Below are 24,716 nucleotides of genomic sequence, written 5' to 3' on the forward strand. Positions count from 1 at the left end.
ATCCATCACTGACACCATATCACCTCAGAGTGAGGGACCGGGAGAACTTACACAACTTCTGACTGACTACGCTATTTACGTAGCTTAAGCTTATTCACAAAGCATAGCTACGGTACTTTATATGCATACATCAGTACTGTATGCATATAAAGTACTGGGATCGCATTGCATGGCACAAAAATGGGACATGCAATGCGATTTCCTTCCGCAAGCGTACATATGTAAATTGGGCGCCTGGCTACTATATAAGTACCATTTTTTCTACCCTGGCGTTGCAGCATGGTTTGTTTCAGATGCAAAGTTATTTGTTTTGTTTTACCAAATTAGAATCAGGCCCATTAGCAATAAACATATACATACAGATCACTGTAGTTCAGAATAGGTGCATTTAAGACTCTTCTCATCTGCTAATTACAAGTGGAAGTGGCAATGTTTATAAGATTGGGAGATGGGGATCGTCGATAAACATTGGATTCCATTAAATGTAGGAGTAATACTTTAATTAAACTGTGCTCGTTATTTCAATTACAGAGTTTACAGGACAATACATTTGTTGCCGATCAATAGCATTTATCTACAAAAACTGTATTGGCTTTACACTGAGACGATAAGGGCTAGATCTGAGCTGCTGGTAAGGATAAGAGGAAAAAGGTCAGATCGATCAATTTCTACATTGCATTTGTGCGTAAGCTGCACATTCACTGAACTCACTTGCTGATATCTAACAAAGCTTTATTTTACACATACATTTTACATAATAAAACCAGTGGCATCAGTTCCTTTGTTTTCTGAGCGCCCTTGGAAATTGAATGGGGCAACGCGGACGGTGTAATGGTTAGCATTACTGCCTCACAGCACTGAGGTCATGGGTTCCATTCCCACCATGGCCCTAACTGTGCAGAGTTTGTATATTCTCCCCGTACTTGCATGGGTTTCCTCCGGGTACTCCGGTTTCCTCCCACAATCGAAAAATATACTGGTAGGTCAATTGTCTTCCAACCAAAAAAAAAACCTAGAATGTCTGTGTGCATGTACATTCACTGAACTCACTTGCTGCCCCAGTGGAGCTTACAATCTATATTCCCTACCACATGTAGGGAATATAGATTGTAAGCTTACAATCTATATTCCCTACCACATGTAGGGAATATAGATTGTAAGCTCCACTGGGGCAGGGACTGATGTGAGTGTTCAACTATACTCTGTAAAACGCTGCGGAATATGTGTGCACTATATAAGAAACTTAATAAATTATATTTACATACAGTACTTACCTGTGGTCTGATAAGGTGTAATGTTAAATTGAAAGGTGTACACCAATGCTCTCTTGCCTGGCCATTATTAATAGCTACTTTTTTTGGGGGGGGTTCATGTTTTTTATTTTAATAGGGGTTTTTTCGGTACTCTTTACCTAGAAGGGCGCCCGTCGCGGGCATCGCGGGTACATTTATGTCTGGCCGCGATGCGACCGACGCGATGCCCGCGATTTCCCATTGAAACCCATGTTAAACATGGAAATCGTGTCGGTCGCGTCGCGGCCGGCCATAAATGTACCCGCGATGCCCGCGACGCGATGCTCCCGATTTCCCATAGGAATCAATGTTAAAAGGCGCGATGGACCCGATTTTACTGTTAAATGGCTCAATGGACCCGATTTGGCCATAGAAATCAATGTTAAATGGGCCACAGAGCCCATTGACCCTTAAATGTCCCCCCCAATTTTTAACGCCACCCCACGATCCACGCGACCCGAAGCGTGGCGAGCGCAGCGAGCCCGCGAGGGGCGGCGGTACGCGTCCTCCGACCTTTTCATGCCCTACTATCCACTAGGGCGTGGAGTGAGAATATAATAGTGTGGCGAGCGCAGCGAGCCACCGAGCCCGAAGCGTGGCGAGCGCAGCGAGCCCCGCGAGGGGACGCGGATACCTTCACAGGTAGACGCGTCCCCTCGCGGGCTTCACAGGTGTCGGCGTCGCCACGGACACCTGTGAAGCCCGCGAGGGGACGCGTATAACTGTGAAGGTATCCGCGTCCCCTCGCGGGGCTCGCTGCGCTCGCCACGCTTCGTGCTCGGTGGCACGCTGCGCTCGCCACACTATTATATTCTCACTCCACGCCCTAGTGGATAGTAGGGCATGAAAAGGTCGGAGGACGCGTACCGCCGCCCCTCGCGGGCTCGCTGCGCTCGCCACGCTTCGGGTTCGCGTGGATCGTGGGGTGGCGTTAAAAATTGGGGGGGACATTTAAGGGTTAATGGGCTCTGTGGCCCATTTAACATTGATTTCTATGGCCAAATCGGGTCCATTGAGGCATTTAACAGTCAAATCGCGGTCAATCAGCCTTTTTAACATTGATTCCTATGGGAAAATCGCGTTCATCGCGGGCATCGCGGCCATCCCGATATGCCCGCGATGACCGCGATTTTTACCCCCGATGACCGCGATTTCAATCGCTGGCGCCCTTCTAGGTAAAGAGTACCGTTTTTTCATACTTTACTATCCAAGTGGTCATAGAGTAAGAATGCAGTAGTGTGCCGAGCAAAGCAAGGGGAAGCAGTACACTTTTACGGTGTCCATGACGACTTAAGTTGACATAGACATAGACACCAAAAAAACATGAAAAAACTCATGTCGACCCTTTTTCATGTTTATATTTTCCAGAGACCTAATGCTTGTGTCGACCTAATGACCATGTCAAACTAATGTATGTCGACCTATTTCATGTGTCGACCTAGTGACTGTCAAGCTACAGTGGTTGACCTAAGTTCTCTCGACCCTATGACCCATACCCTTTTTTTTTGTTACCAGAACATCTAATATATAGATCTAACTTAAAACATGTAATAAAAAATGTATAAAAGTAACATATTTGGGGCTGCACTCTTTGAAACCCCCCCCCCCCCCCATTGCGGCTGACAGTGGTCTAAATTAAAAGGGGGGGGCGTCACGAAGATGACTACAAGGAAACATACTTGAGGTTTTTGGGGCACACTTGAAAAGATAATAATAACGAATGAGTGATTTGGTGAACAATTAGTGTAATAAAACTTAACTTTTATTCTGGTTTTTACTAAAAAAAAGAAGATATTCAATAAGTTAAAATTTAAGGGCTGATTGCCAAACGTAGGTCCTTGATTATATTCGCAAGGTCAGCGCAATGTTTGGATAAAAATGCACAATACCTGTAGAATCACCACCTTTCAAAAGACATGAATTGTTCAATTTGCACAAATGTACAGTATAATTGATATAGGTATTGGTTTAGGGATGCTTGACACACATATTTGAGCAGTAAAGATTCAAATATACAATGGTTTGGCCTCCATCATATACGGGTGGTCAAACCATTGTGTCTTTTGAAAGGTGGTGATTCTACAGGTATTGTGCATTTTTATCCAAACATTGCGCTGACCTTGCGAATATAATCAAGGACCTACGTTTGGCAATCAGCCCTTAAATTTTAACTTATTGAATATCTTCTTTTTTTAGTAAAAACCAGAATAAAAGTTAAGTTTTATTACACTAATTGTTCATCAAATCACTCATTCGTTATTATTATCTTTTCAAGTGTGCCCCAAAAACCTCACGTATGTTCCCTTGTAGTCATCTTCGTGACGCCCCCCCCCCCCCCTTTAATTTAGACCACTGTCAGCCGCAATGGGGGGGGGGGGGTTTCAAAGAGTGCAGCCCCAAATATGTTACTTTTATACATTTTTTATTACATGTTTTAAGTTCGATCTATATATTAGATGTTCTGGTAACAAAAAAAAAGGGTATGGGTCATAGGGTCGAGAGAACATCCTTTTGGGAGCACCACCAACCTAACACTGCTATAATTTTTTGCAAGCAGTAAGCATGTTGGTTATTTAGTACATTACTTTATAATTTTCAATTGAACTATCAAACTCAACCAGTGCCAATCCCTCCCGCTAATCCACAGTGGTCTAAATTACAAAGAGCGGACGGCAATGATTAGCAAACGGTTCTTCAGAGCCGACAGTATTGTACATTTGGTATCGGTTTTGCAGAACTGTTTCGAATCGGCTGAATTCCGCTACTGGTCCCAGGCTTCCACCACCAAGCCCAGACAACCAGGCCCTAGCTCCCAAGGCCTATTCCCAGACCACAGTCGTCTCTAGGCCCCTAGCCCCATAGCAGGGCCGGATTAAAGGCCTCATGGGCCTTCAGCAGAAAATATTCAAGGGCCTATTATGAGAAGTAGAGGACATAAGGCCAACGCTATGTAGGCATGTAGAACCCATAAGCTGGCCAAACATCAGAACGATTTCAGGGCCGAATGCATGATTTTGACGGCTCGTGCGATGCATTGTGTATGTTTTTCTGCACATGGGCCCTTATTCTGATTGAGTCGGATGGCTGCGTGTTCGGTCGGACGGCCGATGTATTGTGTTTGCGCATGTGCAGAGGCGTTTCTGTGCACGTGCGAACGCAGCGCACGTCCGAATACGGCGTGAATTCCGTACAGAAAACGATCGGTCGGAAGAATCCGAGCAGGGGGTGGAGAGGGGCGTGAAGGGCTGTTTGGGCTCATTACCATATGCGTACGCCCCGCGTTTTTATGGGCGTTCCCATGAAAAAGCTGGGCGTATGTATGGTAATGCGGCCGTGACGCAAGTGTGGGGGGCGGACAGCTGACATAGCCGGATGCCAGCTGTCCGCCCATATCCCTTCTTTCGCACAGAGAAATGCCCGAGTGGTCTGGAGCACTTGGAGCTGTCTGACCGCTCGGTCCATTATTCGTTGGTCAGCGACCATCGGAGGATAGGGGAGGTTCCCACGGATGGGGGTGTTGTTCACATGAAACATCCACTAGCGGTCCATTCACTCGGACTCTTACCGCATTCGGACGGTGTGAGCGATCAGTACGGTAGGCGGGGCTAAGAACACTCGGTGGCCATCCGAAAATACGCATCTGTCCGAGTCAACTAGAATAAGGGCCAATGTTAGGTGTTTTGGTACAGTTACAACCTTATGCCCGCAGGTCGTGAGGTGGATCTTTTGATCTTATGTGCTACACACATGATCTGAAGATGCTGCGGGTCGTGTGTCTGGGAAGTTCAAGAGAAATTATGTCTGAAATCTTAAAGATTCCAAATCGTTCTAATGTACAGTATGGCCAGCTATAAACTAACTCAAGCACCAATGTCTCCCTAAATATATAAAATTACAACAAATTGCATAATTGTGTATAAAATAGAAATGCAATTTTATTACTTATGATTTATAGCCAACCATGGGGCCAGCTGGTGTCTGGTGATAATCATGCGGTCATGATGGGGCTAACATCATAACTTCCATTGTCAAAAATGCCCAACAGCGGCTGTTCTTCCTGAGGCAACTGAAATAATTCAGTATTCCGCAGGAGCTGCTGTGGCTATTTTACACTGCTATCGTGGAGTCCGTTCTATGCTCCTCTATTACAATCTGGCATGGAGGGTCCAATGAATCTGACAAAGAGTGGTGAGGACAGCAGAGAAGATTATTGGGACGGACCTCCCCCTGTAAGGGAACAATACTTAAAACAGAGTCAAGAAGCGCACTGGGAAGATCGTGGCGGACAAGCTCCACCCTGGCCATAACTTGTTTGATATTCTCCCATCAGGTAAACGCTTCAGGTCCATCCCTGCCAAGTCGCCAAGAACCACAAAAAGCTTCTTCCCGATAGCTATTCAGCTATTGAACAATGTACTCTCAGATACTGCTAGTCTAACCACCTGACTGCTCTGTCTGACCTTACAAATAATAACATGTGAATTGTCATTTGTATGCGCAACTGTTGCAATGTCAGGGTTGCCTACCCTCCCCGAATGGCCGGGAGGGTCCCGAAAATCGGGTCCCCATCCCGGCCCTCCGGAAAGGTGGACAACCCTCCCGGAATCCTGGGCATCCTGCCCTTGGCGTTTAAATAACCCAATCTGCCGATCTCCGCGGAAGTGTCATAATTGTGACATTATAGCCCCACCCCCTCCACGGAGATAGGCAAAACAGGTTATTTCCCATACTGGGGGCAGTGCTTCATGACGTCACACTCAACAACCCCCCCACCCCACCCACCTCTCCCTAGCATCCTCCAATATGTGCACCGCACACTGCAGAGAAAGCTCTGGCTGACGATCAGAGCTCTCTGAAGATGGAGCTGCCATTCCTGCATGGTAGCTCTGATTTAGGGAATTTTATTTCCTTCAGGGGGGGGGGGGGGGCTTCTAGGTACTCAGACCCCCCCCCCCCCCCCCCCCCGTGTTTGCCACTGGAGTTCCAGTGTCAGGATAAACCTTGTGGAGTCCCCCCAGTTGAAATCTCGGGGACACTTTCTCAAATTATTTCCTACTATGTTTTTAATTTTTCCAGTTAATAGTCTATGATCTGTAATGTTAATATGATGTCTATGATTTATGTTCTTTAAGTAGGTAATGGGTGCCCTATATTATCACAGTTAAGGTCCCTAAACACTAGTCCGATTTAGACCAGTATTACCCGATCCTAATGGATCGGGCAGAGACATTGTCTCAAATCTCATGTGTTTGACATCTGATCCAATGCGCGGTCTCGTGCACATCGGATCACAGATCTTAAGTGCTACACATAAGATAAATCTTATGTGCAACCATCAGTGGCACATCGTGGGGGCTTTTTAGCACCCACAATGTATCGCATCCGATGTGGGAGGACACAGAGAGCCGGGCGGCGGGCGAATAAAAAAACCCCCATATAAATGAATAGGCAGCTGCTGATTGGCTGAAAGAGCTCTCTAAACCAATCAGTGGCTGTCCATTCATTTTTATGTTTTTTTTTTAAATTCTGCAGCCCGGCTCCCTCGGAAATCTGACACTGGGCTCCTACATAAGTAGTGTTGATTAACCTGGATCTGTGGTTGGACTTCACAATTGGCGCAGCCACTTCTGAGGGGATAGTAAAAAAGACTGCTGCAGCTGCACCTGGAAGAGCAACACCCCTGATCTGCTCTCTCTTATTGCAAATGTGGTGCTAATAATGAACATAGAATAATGTAGGGGAAAGCAATATGCGACTGTACCATTTATTTTCCAGTGTAAGGAGTCCAGGTTACAGGAAACGTTTGCTGTCAGAGATGATATTGTCTGGACAACATTCCTCCATCTCACCACTGCTTACATTCTCCAATTGGGACTGACAGTCCTCAGATAAAGCCTCTGCGATGCTCAGCAGCTCCACCGCTCTCTTCCTATCGTTATGTAATTTTAGATTTTGGATTGCACCACTCAGAGTAACACTTTATTATCATTGTTATTATTAGAATCGTTGATTTGTAAGGCGCCAGAGTGCTCCGCAGCCCCGGACAATTGGGAAAGCAGAATATGTATGGAAAGGATTGGGGAGCCAAGATAAATGGGTAGGGAGGGCTCTGCTCACAAGAGAAATGACATGATGCTTGGTTCTGGAGGTGTTGGTGAAATGCGTCACCCGCTTCAGAAGTGATTGTAAGGCTACGAATGTGCAGTGTCCAGCGTTCAGTTAAAGTGAAATCCCGCGTTGTGAATTAATGTACTCACTGTGCAAATGTGTACAGGCTGCAAAGCCATTTTCAAATGTGCGAAGGGTTCAAATCCCTTCGCAAGCTGCTCATCATTGAATTTTTTTTACACTGGGCACAAGTCATTGCAGGCGCCGTGTAGCCAAAGACGGTGCGATGGAAAATGACATATCCTGGCTGGAGCTGACGTCACAAACACTCCCCAAACAGGTTTTGCCACACCTAGCGTTTTCCTAGGCAAGTCTGCCTTTTTCCCTGTCACTCCCAGCGATTTTGTCTGACACGCTGTCACGGCTAAAGGGCTGGATGGAGTCGTGCGGTGCACAGGAACCGGAGACGGACCAGGAGGAGTAGGATTGAAACGTGCAGGTTTAATAACTGATTTCATAAATGATAAACTTCACTCAAATACTTCTTTAAGTGACAGTTGGAATAAATTAAATAGAGTCCAGCACAATACTAATAACGGGCAGGGAAATCTGGAAACGTATACTTGGTGAGCCAGAGTACATAGATGAGGATCCGGAAGGAGGTTGATTTGATGACAGAAGAAATGGATCCGGATGACTGAAAGATGATGGAATGAATGAGTTGTATGAAGGAGGACAGCGGAAAGCTGTGCAGGGTAATTCTGGGACACAAGCAGGAACAAGCACTAGGTAGGACTTGCAGCATTGGTGTCAGGAGAAAACTTCCTTGTAGCAAGATGCAGGGAGCAAGGCACCAGAGTCAGGAGAGAAAGAGCCAGGATCCGGGAATCAGCTAGGAGTTGTGAATGACTCCAAAGACTCATTGCACTGACACTGAACAGCCTAGGCAGATCCCCTATATCCCCAGGGGATGGCTGCCATTGGCTGTCAGCACAGGATGAGGAGGGAACCTCCACTCTGGGCCAATCTGTCTCCTGCCCTCAACCAAGATGGCGACGCCGGCCTCCCGGCACCACTACTGCTGCCATCCCTACCCAGAGCTGCTGCTACCCGCACACCGCAGACCGGAGCCTGCACACGCTAGCCGGCGGCGGGCGCGGACGGGTGAGTACTGTACCCGCCGCGCTCCGTCGCGGCTACGTGTGACAGTACCCCCCCTTTTCAGGGTGACCCCAGGGCGCCTATGGGCCTTGTGCGGATTTCTCTGGAGAAATTGCTTTACCAGTTTTGGAGCGTGCAAATCAATGGAATCCACCCAAGAGTTCTCTTCGGGACCAAACCCAACCCATTCCACCAGATACTGGGTACGAGAATTGCGGCAACGAGAGTCTATAATGCGTCTTACCTCGAATTCAGACCCACTTTCGGAGTTAATCTTGGGCGGTTTGGGAATCTTCTTTTGATAAGAGTTCAACCTTAAAGGCTTGAGGAGGGACACATGGAAGGAATTCGAAATCCTTAGGGAAGGAGGAAGTTGAAGTCTATAAGCGACAGGATTAATGACTTGGATGATAGGGTATGGCCCAATGAACCGGGGAGCCAGCTTCATAGAGGGCAGACGGAGGCGTATATGGCGGGTAGACAGCCATACCCGGTCTCCGACTTTCAATCTGGGCGCTGCCCTTCTTTTCCTGTCTGCCATCCTCTTGTATCGGGCGGAAGATTTAAGAAGAGCGGTGTGGACATCCGACCAGATTTTAGCAAAGCGTTGTAATGAAGTGGTTGCTGCAGGAACTTCGGAAGAGGATAATTCTGAGAAATCCGGAGATCGTGGATGTTTGCCGAATACTGTAAAGAAGGGGGTGGTTCCGGAGGAAGAGTGATAGGAGTTGTTATGCATATATTCTGCCCACGGGAGAAGATCCACCCAGTCATCTTGGGACGACGAGACAAACAGTCGGATAAAGGCCTCCAAGTCTTGATTCACCCGTTCTGTCTGGCCATTGGTCTGGGGATGAAAGGCAGTGGAAAACTTGAGTTTGACCTGTACCGCGGCACAGAGAGCTCTCCAGAACTTTGCAACGAACTGTACTCCGCGGTCGGATACAATCTCTTTGGGCAGTCCGTGAAGTTTAAAAATGGTTGAGATAAATAGCTGAGCCAGTACTGGAGCAGAGGGGAGACCTTTTAGTGGGAAAAAATGGACCATTTTCGAGAATCGGTCGACCACTACCCAGATTGCGGTATGACCTTTTGAGGGAGGTAGTTCGCAAATGAAGTCCATTGACAGATGGGTCCATGGTTCTGTGGGAATGGTTAGAGGGCGGAGAGGACCAGCGGGAGTTGTTCTGGGCACCTTATGCTGAGCACATCTTACACAAGACGCGACGAAGTTGGTTACGTCGTGGCGGATGGTTGGCCACCAATAAGAACGTGACAGGAACATCAAGGTCTTTTGTGCTCCTGCGTGCCCTGCGAAGCGGGAAGAATGTGCCCATGACAATATTTTCTTGCGGAGTTCGGGGGGAACGAACGTTTTACCTGGAGGAGGAGATGGCTGTACGGTTACTTGGGCGAAGACCAGCGGATCGAGGATTGGACGAGGAGGTGTCTCTAGGTCAGAGGTCGTCTCAAAGGAGCGGGATAGAGCGTCTGCCTTAGTATTCGTGGTTCCAGGTCGGAATTTAATTTGGAAGTCAAAGCGTTCAAAAAACATGGCCCAACGGGCTTGGCGGGCAGTAAGGCACTGAGCCTGTTTAAGAAAGGACAGATTTTTGTGGTCTGAATACACGGTGATCTTATGCCGTGCCCCCTCCAGAAGGTATCGCCACTCCTCTAACGCAGTTTTGACTGCAAGCAACTCCTGTTCCCCGATGGGGTAATTCTTCTCTGCCGGGAGGAATTTTTTGGAGAGGAAGGCACAAGGGTGTAATTCTTGATCCTCACCTTTTTGTGACAAGATGGCCCCGATCCCTTCCGAGGATGCGTCCACCTCGAGAATGAAGGGCCTGTCGAGGTCTGGTTGGAGGAGGATTGGTGCCGTTATGAATGCTCTCTTTAACTGCTGGAAGGCAGAGGATGCTTCTGGCGACCATCGGCTTGGATCAGCTCCCTTGCAAGTGAGAGCAGTGAGGGGAGCAGCGATAGTAGAGAAGTTCCGGATAAATCGCCGGTAATAGTTTGAGAACCCTAGGAATCTCTGAATTCCTTTGAGTGTTGTGGGGGCTGCCCAGTCTTGGATGGCTCTCACCTTTTCTGGGTCCATTTCTATCCCAGTGGCGGAGAGAATGTGACCCAAGAATGGGATGGACGTGACCTCAAAAACGCACTTCTCCAATTTGCAGAACAGTTGATTTTGGCGAAGACGTCGTAGGACTTCGGACACTGTCTGTCTGTGAAGTTGAAGATTTGGAGAGAAGATGAGTATATCGTCTAGATAGACTACGATGGAGTGGTACAGCAAGTCCCGAAAGATATCATTTACAAACTGTTGGAAGACGGCGGGGGCGTTACAAAGGCCGAAGGGCATCACCAGGTATTCATAGTGGCCGTCGCGCGTGTTAAAAGCCGTCTTCCACTCGTCACCTGGACGGATCCGGATCAAATTGTAGGCCCCTCGCAAGTCCAATTTAGTAAAGATTGCTGCCCCTCTGATCTTGTCGAATAGTTCTGCGATAAGGGGTAAGGGATAGCGGTTTTTAATGGTGATGTCGTTCAGGCCCCTATAGTCGATACATGGCCGAAGACCGCCATCCTTCTTTTTCACAAAGAAAAACCCGGCCCCGGCCGGAGAAGTAGATGGTCGAATGAAACCTTTGTTTAAGTTCTCTTGAATGTACGAGGACATGGCCTCAGTCTCAGGTAGCGACAGGGGATAGATGCGGCCACGAGGAGGGAATTTCCCGGCCACCAGCTCTATCGGGCAGTCCCAAGGACGGTGAGGAGGCAGGGTGTCGGCACCACCTTTACTGAATACATCTGTAAATGAACGATATGGTGCGGGTATCGACAAGGGTGGAGCTGAAGAGGATGAAGGATAGTTACCCTCACGTTGTGGATGGGTCTGGTAGACCGGAAGGATCTGAGGAATGCAAGTAGACTGGCAATCTGTTCCCCAGGCCTTGACCTCCATATTGGTCCAATCGATGTGTGGGTTATGTTTGGAGAGCCAGGGAAGGCCCAGGACCATTTGGTGTGAGGACTGTGGAAGAATGAAGAATTCGAGGGTCTCTTGATGTAGAGCTCCTATGAGCAGTGTCACCGGGGTGGTCTGATGGGTGATTTGTCCACTACGAATTCGACTCCCATCCACTGCAGTGAGGACCAGCGAGTGATCCAGGGGTTGCACAGGCAGGGCATGTTGGGTGACAAAAGAAGAAGAAAGGAAGTTTCCCGCTGCTCCAGAGTCCAATAGGGCCTGAACTCTTTTTCTCCCTTGGGGACACACAAGGGTAACCGGAATGGTGGAATCAGAAGAAGAGGGAGATGGAAGCAAGACTCCTAATCGGACCTCCCTCGGGGAGATTAGGAGCGGTCGTTTCCCGGCCGCAGCGGGCAGGAAGCCAATAAGTGAGCTGAGGAGCCACAGTACATGCATAGATTCTCTCGCCGTCTTCGGGACTTCTCTTCGAGAGAGAGACGGGAGCGGTTGATTTGCATGGGCTCATCTGTTGACACCGCAGGAGGCGGGGTTGGTTTGGAGGCTGGTGCGACATTGGAAGGAAATCGAGGGCGAAGGCGATCAGAGCGATTCCTCTCAAGTTGGCGTTCTTGGAGTCGCAGATCGACTTTGTTACATAATGAAATGAGTTCAGCCAGGGTGGAAGGAGAATCGCGAGTTGCTAACTCGTCCTTGATGCGCCCGGCTAGGCCGTTCCAGAAGGCAGAAACGAGAGCCTCTTCGTTCCATCTGAGTTCGGAAGCCAGGGTTTGAAATTGTACGACATATTGTCCCACTGGGCGACTGCCCTGACGAATCCTTAGGATCTCTGTGGCTGCGGAGGACACTCTGCCAGGCTCGTCGAAGATGCGACGGAAGGAGGCCACAAACTCTTCATAGTTATTGAGGATGGGATCCGCACGCTCCCAAAGGGGGGACACCCACTCCAGGGCTGGACCCGCCAGTAGGGACACGATGTAAGCCACCCGAGTCTTGGGAGAGGGGAAATTGGAAGGCTGGAGGGTAAAATGGACGTCACATTGATTCAGGAATCCTCGACACCCCCTCGGGGGCCCGTCATATTTACTGGGGGTTGACAGGTGTAGATGGTGAGGAGCAGCTGGCCCAGGGGGAGCAGCAGAGGCCGAAGCTCCGGAGGTTGGTGCTGCTGAAACTGAGGGAGCCACCTGAGGTGATGACAAGGTCTGGAGAAATTGAGCCACTTGACGCTGGGTAGTCTCTACTTGTTCCAATCGAGCCATGATGCCTTGAAGAACATCCGTCATGGAGGCCTGTGCTTCACCCGATTCCATCGGGTCAGTGCAAACTGTCACGGCTAAAGGGCTGGATGGAGTCGTGCGGTGCACAGGAACCGGAGACGGACCAGGAGGAGTAGGATTGAAACGTGCAGGTTTAATAACTGATTTCATAAATGATAAACTTCACTCAAATACTTCTTTAAGTGACAGTTGGAATAAATTAAATAGAGTCCAGCACAATACTAATAACGGGCAGGGAAATCTGGAAACGTATACTTGGTGAGCCAGAGTACATAGATGAGGATCCGGAAGGAGGTTGATTTGATGACAGAAGAAATGGATCCGGATGACTGAAAGATGATGGAATGAATGAGTTGTATGAAGGAGGACAGCGGAAAGCTGTGCAGGGTAATTCTGGGACACAAGCAGGAACAAGCACTAGGTAGGACTTGCAGCATTGGTGTCAGGAGAAAACTTCCTTGTAGCAAGATGCAGGGAGCAAGGCACCAGAGTCAGGAGAGAAAGAGCCAGGATCCGGGAATCAGCTAGGAGTTGTGAATGACTCCAAAGACTCATTGCACTGACACTGAACAGCCTAGGCAGATCCCCTATATCCCCAGGGGATGGCTGCCATTGGCTGTCAGCACAGGATGAGGAGGGAACCTCCACTCTGGGCCAATCTGTCTCCTGCCCTCAACCAAGATGGCGACGCCGGCCTCCCGGCACCACTACTGCTGCCATCCCTACCCAGAGCTGCTGCTACCCGCACACCGCAGACCGGAGCCTGCACACGCTAGCCGGCGGCGGGCGCGGACGGGTGAGTACTGTACCCGCCGCGCTCCGTCGCGGCTACGTGTGACACACGCCTGCATGTTCCCTGTCACTCCCAGCGATTTTGTCTGACACGCCTGCATGTTCCCTGTCACTCCCAGCGATTTTGTCTGACACGCCTGCATGTTCCCTGTCACTCCCAGCGATTTTGTCTGACACGCCTGCGTGTTCTCTGTCACTCCCAGCGATTTTGTCTGTCACGCCTGCATGTTCCCTGTCCCTTCCAGCCAATTTGTCTGACACGCCTGCGTTTTTGTGAGCACTCCCACTAAACATCCAGTTCCCACCCCCAGATGCCTACTTCCTGCCAATCACTGTGGACGAATGGGCAGCAATCTGAAAAAGTGTCAGGAGTTCATCGCTGTCGGGTGTCGCGCACGTGCATTCACATTGTGGCTTCTACACATGCGGGACTTCACTTTGGTAACAGCCCAGCGATCAAGACTGAGGGCTAGATTCTCTAAGCTTCAAAAGTGATAACATGGAGAGTGATAAACAACCAGCCAATCAGCTCCTACCTGCCATGTGGGCAGGTAGGAGCTGATTGGCTGGTGGGCCTTATTCTGGTCGATGCGTACTTTCCCGAACTCTTTCGGATGGCGTTTTTTAGCCATCTGCGCATGCGTGGGCAACGCTATGCGCATGTGCCACGCAAGGTCTCCGTACTCGTTCTCACTAATACCGTACAGAAATGTGCACTGCATTCACTCGGGAGATATGGGTGTATTAAGTGCGTCATTCGGAAGTACACAGGGGCGTAGTTTCAAAGTGGGCTAAACTGGGCGTAAACATGGGCGTACACGAGGGAGTGCACTAATTCTGGTACGCGTACATTCGGACAGCACACCGACTGCACACGAACAAAAAGGCTGGAAATATGCAGTCTTCATAAGCAAGTATTGCTTTGCGGACACGACTCGGTCATGCGCTAGGCATTCGGAACGCCCAATCAGTACGGGCGCACCTGAACCAATGTCAGCTGAACACAATACAATCCACTCCTTTACTCATTACTCATTAATTACACTTTTGTCATTGCTTCAATTGGAACCATTGCAGCTTAAATGGACCATTACTAAACACACAAATATATGCTGAAAGCACGGCTGCATTTGTTACACACATTTACACTGCAAACAATGGACAGAACTTGCTATCACTAATATATATATATGACACTTTTACATTCACCAATAACATCGGTGCGTACGGCCATGTTCCCGTCCGTTCTGACGTGGTAAGACCATGCAGAATATGTGTGTGTCCACTGCACACGCAAGGTTTGGATGTCGTCCGTAAACACGCCCTGTTCTTCTAGTGTGAGTCCGTCCGTATGCGGAGGTCCGGTGGGCATTTCTTCGGACGATGTCCGCACAGCGTGGTGTGTGGACCGCTCCGTAAGATTTCGGAAATGTACGCACCAACCAGAATAACCTCCAGTGTTTGAAAAATGTCAGACAGGAGCTGATTGGCTGACTGTTTATCACTCTCCATTTTATCACTTTTGAAGCTTAGAGAATCTGGCCCAATATCAGGCCCAGAGACAGCACACCACTCTAAATACAGATGAAGCGCCTGTCAGCCAGGATCAGCAGATGTCCTGAACTGGCACAGGCTGGCGGACAGGAGCTCTATATGACGGGGACGCACGCTCGAGCATTCCTGTCAGCAAGGTGGCGGGTGGTGGCTTCCCTGCCCGTCTGCACTTCAGGGAGATGGGCAGGGAGTGGGGACTGAGGGGAGCTGGCGGAGGGCTCAGACAGAATAGGGTGTCTTGTGCGTGCGTGCCCCCTTCTGTCGGAAGGCAGCGGCTGGTGCAGGGAGGCGATTGGGGATTCATCTGTATAACCCTGTCTATCAGCAGGTGGATGAGGCAGAATGCAAACGTAAAAAAAAATTAATAATTCATTTTGGTGAGGTATAAAACATACTTGCCAACTTTTTATTTCTCCTCTGCAGGTTTCGCAGCATGTCGCTTTGGGGGGTAAGGCCAGACTGTCATGACTGTCTTTACCTCTGCTCCTTCATAGCTCCAATAGGTTTACAATGCTTTTAACCTCATCCTGACACTTATTTGCATGATTAATTAAAGGCATACGCGAAGCGGCAGGAGGGAGTGTTCCAAGTAGGCCAAAGTGCGAGATAGTTGGTTTGCATACCTCCCAACTTTGGCACCTTTGCCGGCGGGACGCTGGGGCTGCGCACCGGAGGCGCGTTGAAATTTTCAGGGGCGTGGCCTAATTTGGGGGCGTGGTCTATACTCGCGGCTCCCCCCCGCGAGGCCACGCCCCCATTTTGCCGCTATGGGGGCATGACCCAGAGGCTCTGTGAGCCTCTAGCCATGCCCCCAGTCCCCTGGATGCGGGAATAGACGCTGTACGCATGCGCACAGCGTTTATTCCCCGCTGTTTAGCAGCTGACGGGGGGACTCCCAACAGCCCCCCCACACCGCGGGACACTGCCGCCCGCGGGTGGGACATCGGGACAGGCCCTGACAATCGGGACTGTCCCAATAAAATCGGGACTGTTGGGAGGTATGGGTTTGTAAATAAGACAGTGCTTACATTTAACAGAAAACAGTCCAATCCCTACAGCCCAACATCAGGCCTGATCCTGTGACCATTCCAAAGCCTTTGCTGACATATAGGAAAAACTATTTCTTCTGTCAGTTTTTCAGTTATTCCACCAGAATAACTTGATTTTAACATAGCAATAAATAATTCAGATGGTCGACCAGCATGAGGCAGATACAAGACCCCTTAGCAATCTAGCTAAAGTGGCATCTGCCAAAGCGTACTATTGTCTGTGTTTTATGGTGATAAGAAGCATTCACTCAGGAGTCAGGCTTTGACCAGTGCAGGAACTCCTGAGACTATTGGCACTATGGGCCTTATTCTAGTTCACTCTTTCTGACAAAATCCTTCTTAGATGGACAAAACCATGTGCAATGCAGGGTGGCAGATGTAAAATGTGCAGAGAGAATTAGATTTGGGTGAGTTATTTTGTTTCTGTGCAGGGCAAATACTGGCTGCTTTATTTTTACACTGCAATATAGATCTCACTTTGAAGTAAAACCCCACCCAAATCTAATTCTCTCTGTACAAGTAACATCTGCCCCACCTGCAATGCACATGATTTTGTCCATCTAAGAAGGATTTTGTCAGAAAGAGTGAACTAGAATAAGGCCCTATATGCAGAGGAACAATGGGCCTTATTTAAAGTTAGGAGCTCATTCGACTGAAGAGAGTAAATTGGCACCTGGACAAAGCATTTTGGCCCTTATTCTGGTTGGTGCGGCCGGAGCCGCATATGCGGCTCCGACCGTGCAGGCGAATCCCCGCCTTCCATACGGATCGCCACGGCCGTCCGTACGCGGACATGTGGCGGTCCGCATGAAAATGGCGGGGGATACGCCTCCACCATCTTGGAGCAGCCCCCTGCATTCGATGGTCGCCGACCATCGAAGGCAGGGCCGCACGCTCCACCAGATCCCGCACCCATAGACCTCACGGACACTTGTCCGTGTGAAAGCATGTATGGGGGCGGGCAGCTGACATCCGGCGATGTCAGATGCCCGCCCCCAACACATGCGTCACAGCCTCATTACCATGCGTACGCCCCGCGTTTTCATGGGAACGCCCATGAAACGCGGGGCGTATGCATAGGGAAATGAGGCTAAGTAGCCCCTCACGCCCCTATCCACCCCCTTTGCGGCGGTAAAAAAAAATGTGCGGCGATTTCGCCTGCACATGCGCAGAGTGCCCTCTGCACATGCGCAGAGCGAAAACATCGGCGGAACGGCCGCAAGCGGCCGTTACCGCTTAGATCAGAATAAGGGCCTTTATGATGGGATTCAAAATGCAGTATTTTGTGTGAATTACCTATTGAATATATTACCTATCTCTGTATGACGCACACAAATATAGAACGGATACTGCTTATAACTCTAATAACCACAAGCAGGTATAGCATACTTGCCTACTTTTGAAAACTAGTTTCAGGGAGATTACAATTGGTAATAGAATTTTGCACCGCGCCCCATTGAGGTGGCTGGTCATGCTCCTCCCAAAGGGCGTGTCTAGTTCCATATATGGAGAGATTGTGAAAAGAGATTGTGTACTTTGCACCTAGAAGTGTGGGTATGTATTGCTACATCTGAGAGGAATCTTTTAAAATTACTTATATCCAAATGTAGATGAGCCCCAAAGCAGTTAGTAAGAGATACTATACTTGGTAAAGTGCTGGGAAATGGTGATGATGATTCAATGTAACTGTATCTATCTCTCATTCCTTTTTTTTCTCCAAAAAATGTAACTGTAATGTGGGCAAGGTAAAATGAGGGAGATTGCTAGACTAATGAGGGAGAGAGGGAGACGCGGATACCTTCACAGTTATACGCGTCCCCTCGCGGGCTTCCCAGGTGTCCATGGCGACGCGGACACCTGGGAAGCCCGCGAAGGGACGCGTTTACCTGTGAAGGTATCCGCGTCCCCTCGCGGGGCACGCTGCGCTCGCCACGCTTCGGGCTCGGTGGCTCGCCACACTATTCTATTCTCAACTCCACGCCGACGTGGATAGTAGGGCATGAAAAGGTCGGAGGACGCGTACCGCCGCCCCTCGCGGGCTCGCTGCGCTCGCCACGATTCGGGTTCACGTTGAAGGCTCGGTGGCGTCAACTACTTTTGGGGGGACATTCCACTGCTCTGTGTTTTTTTGGGGGGTTTCTGGCCCATTTACCATTCTTCCCTATGCTGATTTGGGTAAATTGATCCATTTAACATTGTTTCCTATGGGAAATCGTGGTCATCGCGGGTAAATTGAGGCATTTAACATTGTTCCCTGTGGGGAAATCGTGGGCATCGCGTCTGGACCATTTAAGCATTTTTAGGTGCACACGACGCAACCGACCCGATTTTTCACTGTTTTCAATGCATTTCAATGGAAAAATCGGGGGCATCGCGTCGGTCGCGTCGCAGGCCACTAAAAATTACCCCCGATGGCCGCGATTGTGGCCGTGCTAGGAAACAAGTACCCAAATTTGTTCTCAACATGTGCAAAACCATGTGTACTGCAGGTGGGGCAGATGTAACATGTATAAGTTATTTTGTTTCTGTGCAGGGTAAATACTGGCTACATTATTTTTACACTGCAATTTAGATTTCAGTTTCAACACACCCCACCAAAATGTAACTCTCTATGCACATGTTACATCTGCCCCACCTGCAGTTCACATGGTTTTGCCCATTTTGAGAACAAATTTTTACTGCGATCAGATCTGAATAAGGGCCACTGAGCAAATATAGTTAGAACGTGTTATGGAGCCCACACACGCACCGATCCCGGCGTGCGTTGTGGGCTTAACTAGCACACATAGCATCGCATTGTATGCCTTGTGCATACGATGTGCATGCGATGTGATGCTGTGCTAGAAAAGGCTAGTACAAAAAGTATGTGCAGCACATACTTTTTGTACTGTACGATGAGGTACCCCATCGTACAGCATCGCACCGCCGGCAACGGTGCGTGTGTGGGCTCCTTAAGTTTGCCCCTTGGCACACCGATTATTTATTTACAAAGCAATGATATATTACACCTTGCTGTTCTTTGAGGGAATAATGACACAAACAAATGATGTCATGTGAAGATGTTCCTGGCCAAAAGAGCTTACCATCTAAGAGGTGGAATATATAAGTTAACAACGAACACCTGAGGTTAAAAAAACATTAGCTATACCACATAGTTGCCTACCCTCCTACATTCTGCAGGAGTCTCCCTGAAATAACAGCAATCTCCCTCTCTCCCTCATTAGGCTAGCAATCTCCCTCATTTCACCTAGCCCACATTAAACTGTTACATTTTTGTGGAAAAAATGAATGAGACATACATTTATATTAAATCTTCAGCACCATTTCCCTGCACTTTACCAAGTATAGTAGCTCTTACTTACTGCTTTGGGGCTCATCTACATTTGGATATAAGTCATTTTATGACCCACCTCTCAGAAGTAGCCGTACACACCCACCCTTCTAGGTGCCATGTTCACAAATTGTGACTTACATATATGCAGAGATTGTGAAAAGGGATTGTGAATCACAATCCCTTTTCACAATCTCTGCATATATGTAAGTAGACACACCCCCTTGGGTGGAGCATGAATGGGGCACTGTGCAAAATTCTACTACCAACTATAATCTCCCTGAAACTAGTTTTCAAAAGAAGGCAAGTATGCAGTCCCCTCCAACAAGCCTGGGCCCAGGTAAAACTTACCATCCTTCCCCTCTCTTGGAGACCCTTGCCTCACCTCCATTTAAAAAATTATGCCACATGCTAAGATAACAGCATGGGGCATTACAAAAGGTCCCAAACCCCCACCAATTAGGAAAAAATTCCTTATTGCATGCCAGTCCTTTAAAATCAGTACTGCCCCATGAAGAGGAATTGTTGAGAGGTATATAAGACACAATGGTGACAAAATATATTGAATAATAAAATAGCAGCGACAAGTAGTAAGACATATACTAAGATGTTTGCACAAAGCCTCCTTTGCCACAAAGACTAAATAAAAAGCCGTCTGTCTGTAGCATCTTATTTCTAAGTGTGATAAATCATGTCCCTACGACGCCTTGTTGTCTCCTGCATCGCGCCGCTTCGACACTGAAGACTCTTGCTAGTTAATGCACTTTCCCATCTCCTGAAATGTCTGGGGGTCTTACATCATTCACTTTGCCATTGCAGGCACCACACACAATCAGTCATTTGCAATATGCTTCCCAGTGGGAATGAATAATCATATTATAAGCCGTGTAAATATTTCATGAGATACATGTTTTCTATGTGAAAGGTATCTGCTTCTTATATTTTCTGAAATTGCAAATGGAAATACGTGCCCACATTAATGTTGTCTCCATAGCTGTGTCAGCAATGTTAAGCTATCGTTCAGAAATGAAATATACATCATTTATAAGTGAAGAGGGATTACATTGCACTGATGTGTCATAATAGCAGGCTATTAGGCACATAACGGCAGAGTACCCTTCTCTGTTAGGCAGGGGGCCAATGAATTGCACATCGCACAATTTTTTTTTACATTAAATGAATTACACTGGATTACACTGATAGCAACACTGACAAATGAATTGGTGTTTCAGGGGTCCTCATTTACAGCGCACACTGGAGGCCTGATTGAATTGTGGGTGGAGGTTCAAACTCTGCTGCATGCATGGAAATAGCAGGGATGGTATAAATATGTTAATGTGGCGTCATGCTATAGTGATCTGAGTTGGTAGAAAAATAATAAGGGGTACTTGTGTAGTTTCACGGCGCCACCTAACGCTACAGTGTCAGCATAGCCTAACGGCTGCCTAGCGTACTTAGCATAGTGTCCCAGCGGCAGTCCTGCGTAGTCAGCGTAGTGTCCGCGTCAGGCAGCATAGTCACCATACTGTCGCCGCGAGCTGCAGCTCTGTCCCCGGCATCCCTGGCAAGCCTAGTGAGCGCCTCTCACACAGCGCCGGTAACCGCCAGATCCCCTGCACTGGCATACGCAGGTGGAGAGGCGCTCCATCTGCCTGAGACGCAGTAATTTGTGCGGCAGGGTACGGCAACCATGCCTGTGTCCGATTCAGGGAGATGGTCAGGGTTAGGGGTTCATTCGCATGTGCGTCTCGTGCACAAAGGGGGGGGCGCGGGTGCAAGTGCGTCTCATGCACAATAAAGGACACATTTGCCAGTGCTCCATGTTACATACTGGCAAATGCCTCCATTTCAAACCCCCACTATCAGCCCGAAGTGTGGCGAGCACAGCGAGCCCCGCAAAGGGGATGCAGTCCGCCCGACCTGTTCATACCCCCACTATCCATTTTGGTGTGGAGTTGATTTCATAAAGTGTGGCGAGCGCAGCGTGCCACCGAGCCTGAAGCGCGGTGAGCGTAGCGTGCCCTGCGAGGGGTTGCATAAAACCAAACCCGAAGCATGGTGAGCGGGCACGGAATACATAGCAAGTAATCCGCATCCCCTCGAGGGGCTTGCTGCGCTTACTACGCTTCAGCTCGTTTTACGTGTGTGCTCGCCACCCTTCGGGTTCGGTGCTCGCTGCACCACACATCAACTCCACGCTGACTACACTAACTGCGTAACGCTGGCTGACTACGCTAACTGGGTAAGCTCCGGTGAGGCGCGAAGGTACACACAGTCGCAGACACAAGCTGACTACAGTGACTACGCTGGCCGCGGGAACACTATGCTGATGCTGACAGGGACACTACGTTTACTACGTAAGTGGCGCCGTGAAACTATGCAAGTACCTAATAAGGTGTTATAAAACAAATGAATTACAATGTAATGCCCCAAACTCATCTCTAAAACTGCCAGTTGGTAGTCCACCTGTCACCCCTTGTCTTTATCTCCCCAGCCCTACAGGCTGCAGAATCTATCTGCACCTATCTGCAGCCTGAGGGGCTGTGGACATAGCTAGCAGCTCAGAGAGCCACTGGCCATGCCCCCACAGCAGCGAAAATGGGGTGCGACCTTGCTAAAATAGGCCCTGCCCATAACACTAGGCAACGCCACCCAAAAAATTTGGGTGCGCAACAGTGCCCTCTTTAGATACAGGAAATGTTTGGAGGTATGCATACGGATTTTGGGCTGCTTCAAGATATTTTCCAGGATGGTTTTAATTCCCAATTCGCCCCTTCTATGATACAGTACCCATCACCCAGATGCACAGATCACAGCAACAGCTAGCAACATCCTTCACTCCTAGCAATCCTCAATTTGGTGCCCTGTACCAGCAAGAGCATTGGAGCTCCCACCTCCATATTTTAAATGTGGACATTGTATACCAGTGGTGTGCCCCAAAAAAAGTATGTGTTCTTGTTGGGAAGAGGTGTGACCAAACACTAGTACCACCAATTCAAATGAAGCTCCGATTGCGGTAGGCAGTCACAGCAGAGCCTCTGGTACTGTCCGTGAACAGCCACTGTCAACCTGAACTGGCCACATGCTTGAAATGCGTGCCACAAGGCATTTCAAATACCCAAGGCATTTTCCTATTTTTGCCTATGTCTACGACCATTTCTGCCTCTTGTTGCATATCACCCATAGAACCATCTGCTTCTTATACAGAGCTTCGGCCTCAGTGTTGAAAACTTCTGCGGCGAAACCACTTTCACTGATCCTCAAGCTTCCTGACTCTACTACCTGAATCCATACATCTTTATCCAAAGGAAAGTATTCCACCAAATTGTGGATTCTGGACACTTTCATTAACATATAAAACAGGTAGGAAGATACAATAAAATATGTAAAATAATGTCAAAAACAAATGTATATTGCATAATTTTTATGAAACCTTGAATACAAGTATTTGTTGTTTATTCATTAAATATTGTGAAATTATGTTTTCTATTATATATCTATAAAAGGAAATATAGATTCTTACATTTTTTAAGAATTAATATTAATAGGTTTTTAGCTGATTCAAATATATTAGTTTATTTCTACATTTATTATATTATTTCCACTTTTATATATTCTTGTCAAATACTTCTTGGATTCTGTTTTCTGTCATTTTTGCCAGTTGGACCAAATATTGCATGAAGGGTCTGATTCAGCAAGGCTTGCTAAGCAGCGGTCGTTCGCGGCTTAGCAAACTCTGAAACACCACCAAACGCCGCACCCCTCCCACCGCCGAATCCCCTCGGTACCATACGAGGGGATGTATGCGAACACATCCCCTTGCATGTGGCCAAAGGGGACAGAAATCATTTGATGGTGGCCGACCATCAAATGATTTCTCTCCCCCTCCGAATGAAAAGTCAGTCTAAACTGACTTTTATTTCCAATGGAGTACCCCAAAGAGGGGGGCGAGCGCTGGAGTCATGTGACATCAGCCGCTTTGCGGTGTGAACAGGTTAATGGGGACGAGCGACCCGTTTCCGGTTCACACTATGGAGGAAGCAGTGCTTGGAGCAGCGCCAGCTCAAAGCGCTGCCTCCTCCCTCCCTCCCTCCTGATGACACTCCGCCACTCTGCCATGCGCCCAGATGACATCAGCGAAACGGCAATGTTGCCGGTTTTCTGATGCGATGTGAACAGACCACACATGCAGGGACGCACCGGGACTGAACCGTTTCAATGTCCCGGTGCGACCCTGCATTTGTGGTCTGAGTGTTACTGAAATAAAATATAAGATTGCTATTTTTCCATCTTGCTATTTAGTAAATAATGCTCTCTGTAGTCTTCTTCTAGGAAACAACCACGCTGCGAGCTGACTGACAATCTGAGTGATGGATGACATGGCTGCGGTTTCGTTATGAGCTGTGAACATAAAAATCCATTGGCATCTATCATAATACATTTGTAGAGTTCTTGCTGCAATTAATGGGATACATGATATCAGCGAGGAACAAGCTCGTAACAGAAAACGTCTCCTTCTGGTCTATCTCTTTTAATAAATGAGTGCAGACCATTCCTTCCAAATGTCTTTAATTAACTGGGCAATAAGCCAAATATGCTGTTTGCAATAAACACATCCCATGGTGTCATAATGGTGTTTAAATTACATTTAGAGCACTGCTGCTGACAATTTTTTTTATAGACTCTAATAGATCTAAAAGCTACCAGGATATCTGTGTGATGTTTATTTTTATGTAAATGATGTTTTACTGCATAATTTAATATTACAATAGTCTGGTCATAAATCTTTTGTAAAGTGTATGGGGCAAATTTACTAAGATGTGTATTCTACTTCACATGTTATGTTGCTGTGGGCAACCAATCAGATCCTAATAAAAATTAAATGAGAATCTCTTGCGCGAGTGCACAAAAGCTGCCTAATAGGGCAGTATTCAATGAGGCCAATTCGCCATGTTTCACAGCGAATTTGTGCTATTTTCGCGTTGGAAGGTGATTTTTTTGTGTCAGAAAGTGAATCACCCTATTCAACGTGCACTTTTCGCCATCTGCGAACAGTGAATGACGGACAATTCGCCGTCTGATAGTCTCCGCAATTCGCTGTGTTTTTTCAATGGGTATTTCAACGTGATTCGCCGTGAGTGTATTCAATGA

At 48.1% G+C, this 24,716-nt stretch overlaps 1 long non-coding RNA gene across 1 annotated transcript; it reads left to right on the forward strand.

Annotated features, from left to right (window-relative positions):
* Positions 1 to 7,081: 7,081 nt before the first annotated feature.
* LOC146058722 (uncharacterized) lies at positions 7,082 to 24,336 on the forward strand. The gene is made up of 3 exons (XR_014469918.1): positions 7,082 to 7,231; positions 22,773 to 22,928; positions 23,887 to 24,336. It is a non-coding gene; the product is annotated as an uncharacterized LOC146058722 (long non-coding RNA).
* Positions 24,337 to 24,716: the final 380 nt, after the last annotated feature.

Source organism: Crinia signifera, chromosome 2 (assembly GCF_055691185.1).
Source record: "Crinia signifera chromosome 2, ASM5569118v1, whole genome shotgun sequence".
Classification (NCBI taxonomy): Eukaryota; Metazoa; Chordata; class Amphibia; order Anura; family Myobatrachidae; genus Crinia; species Crinia signifera.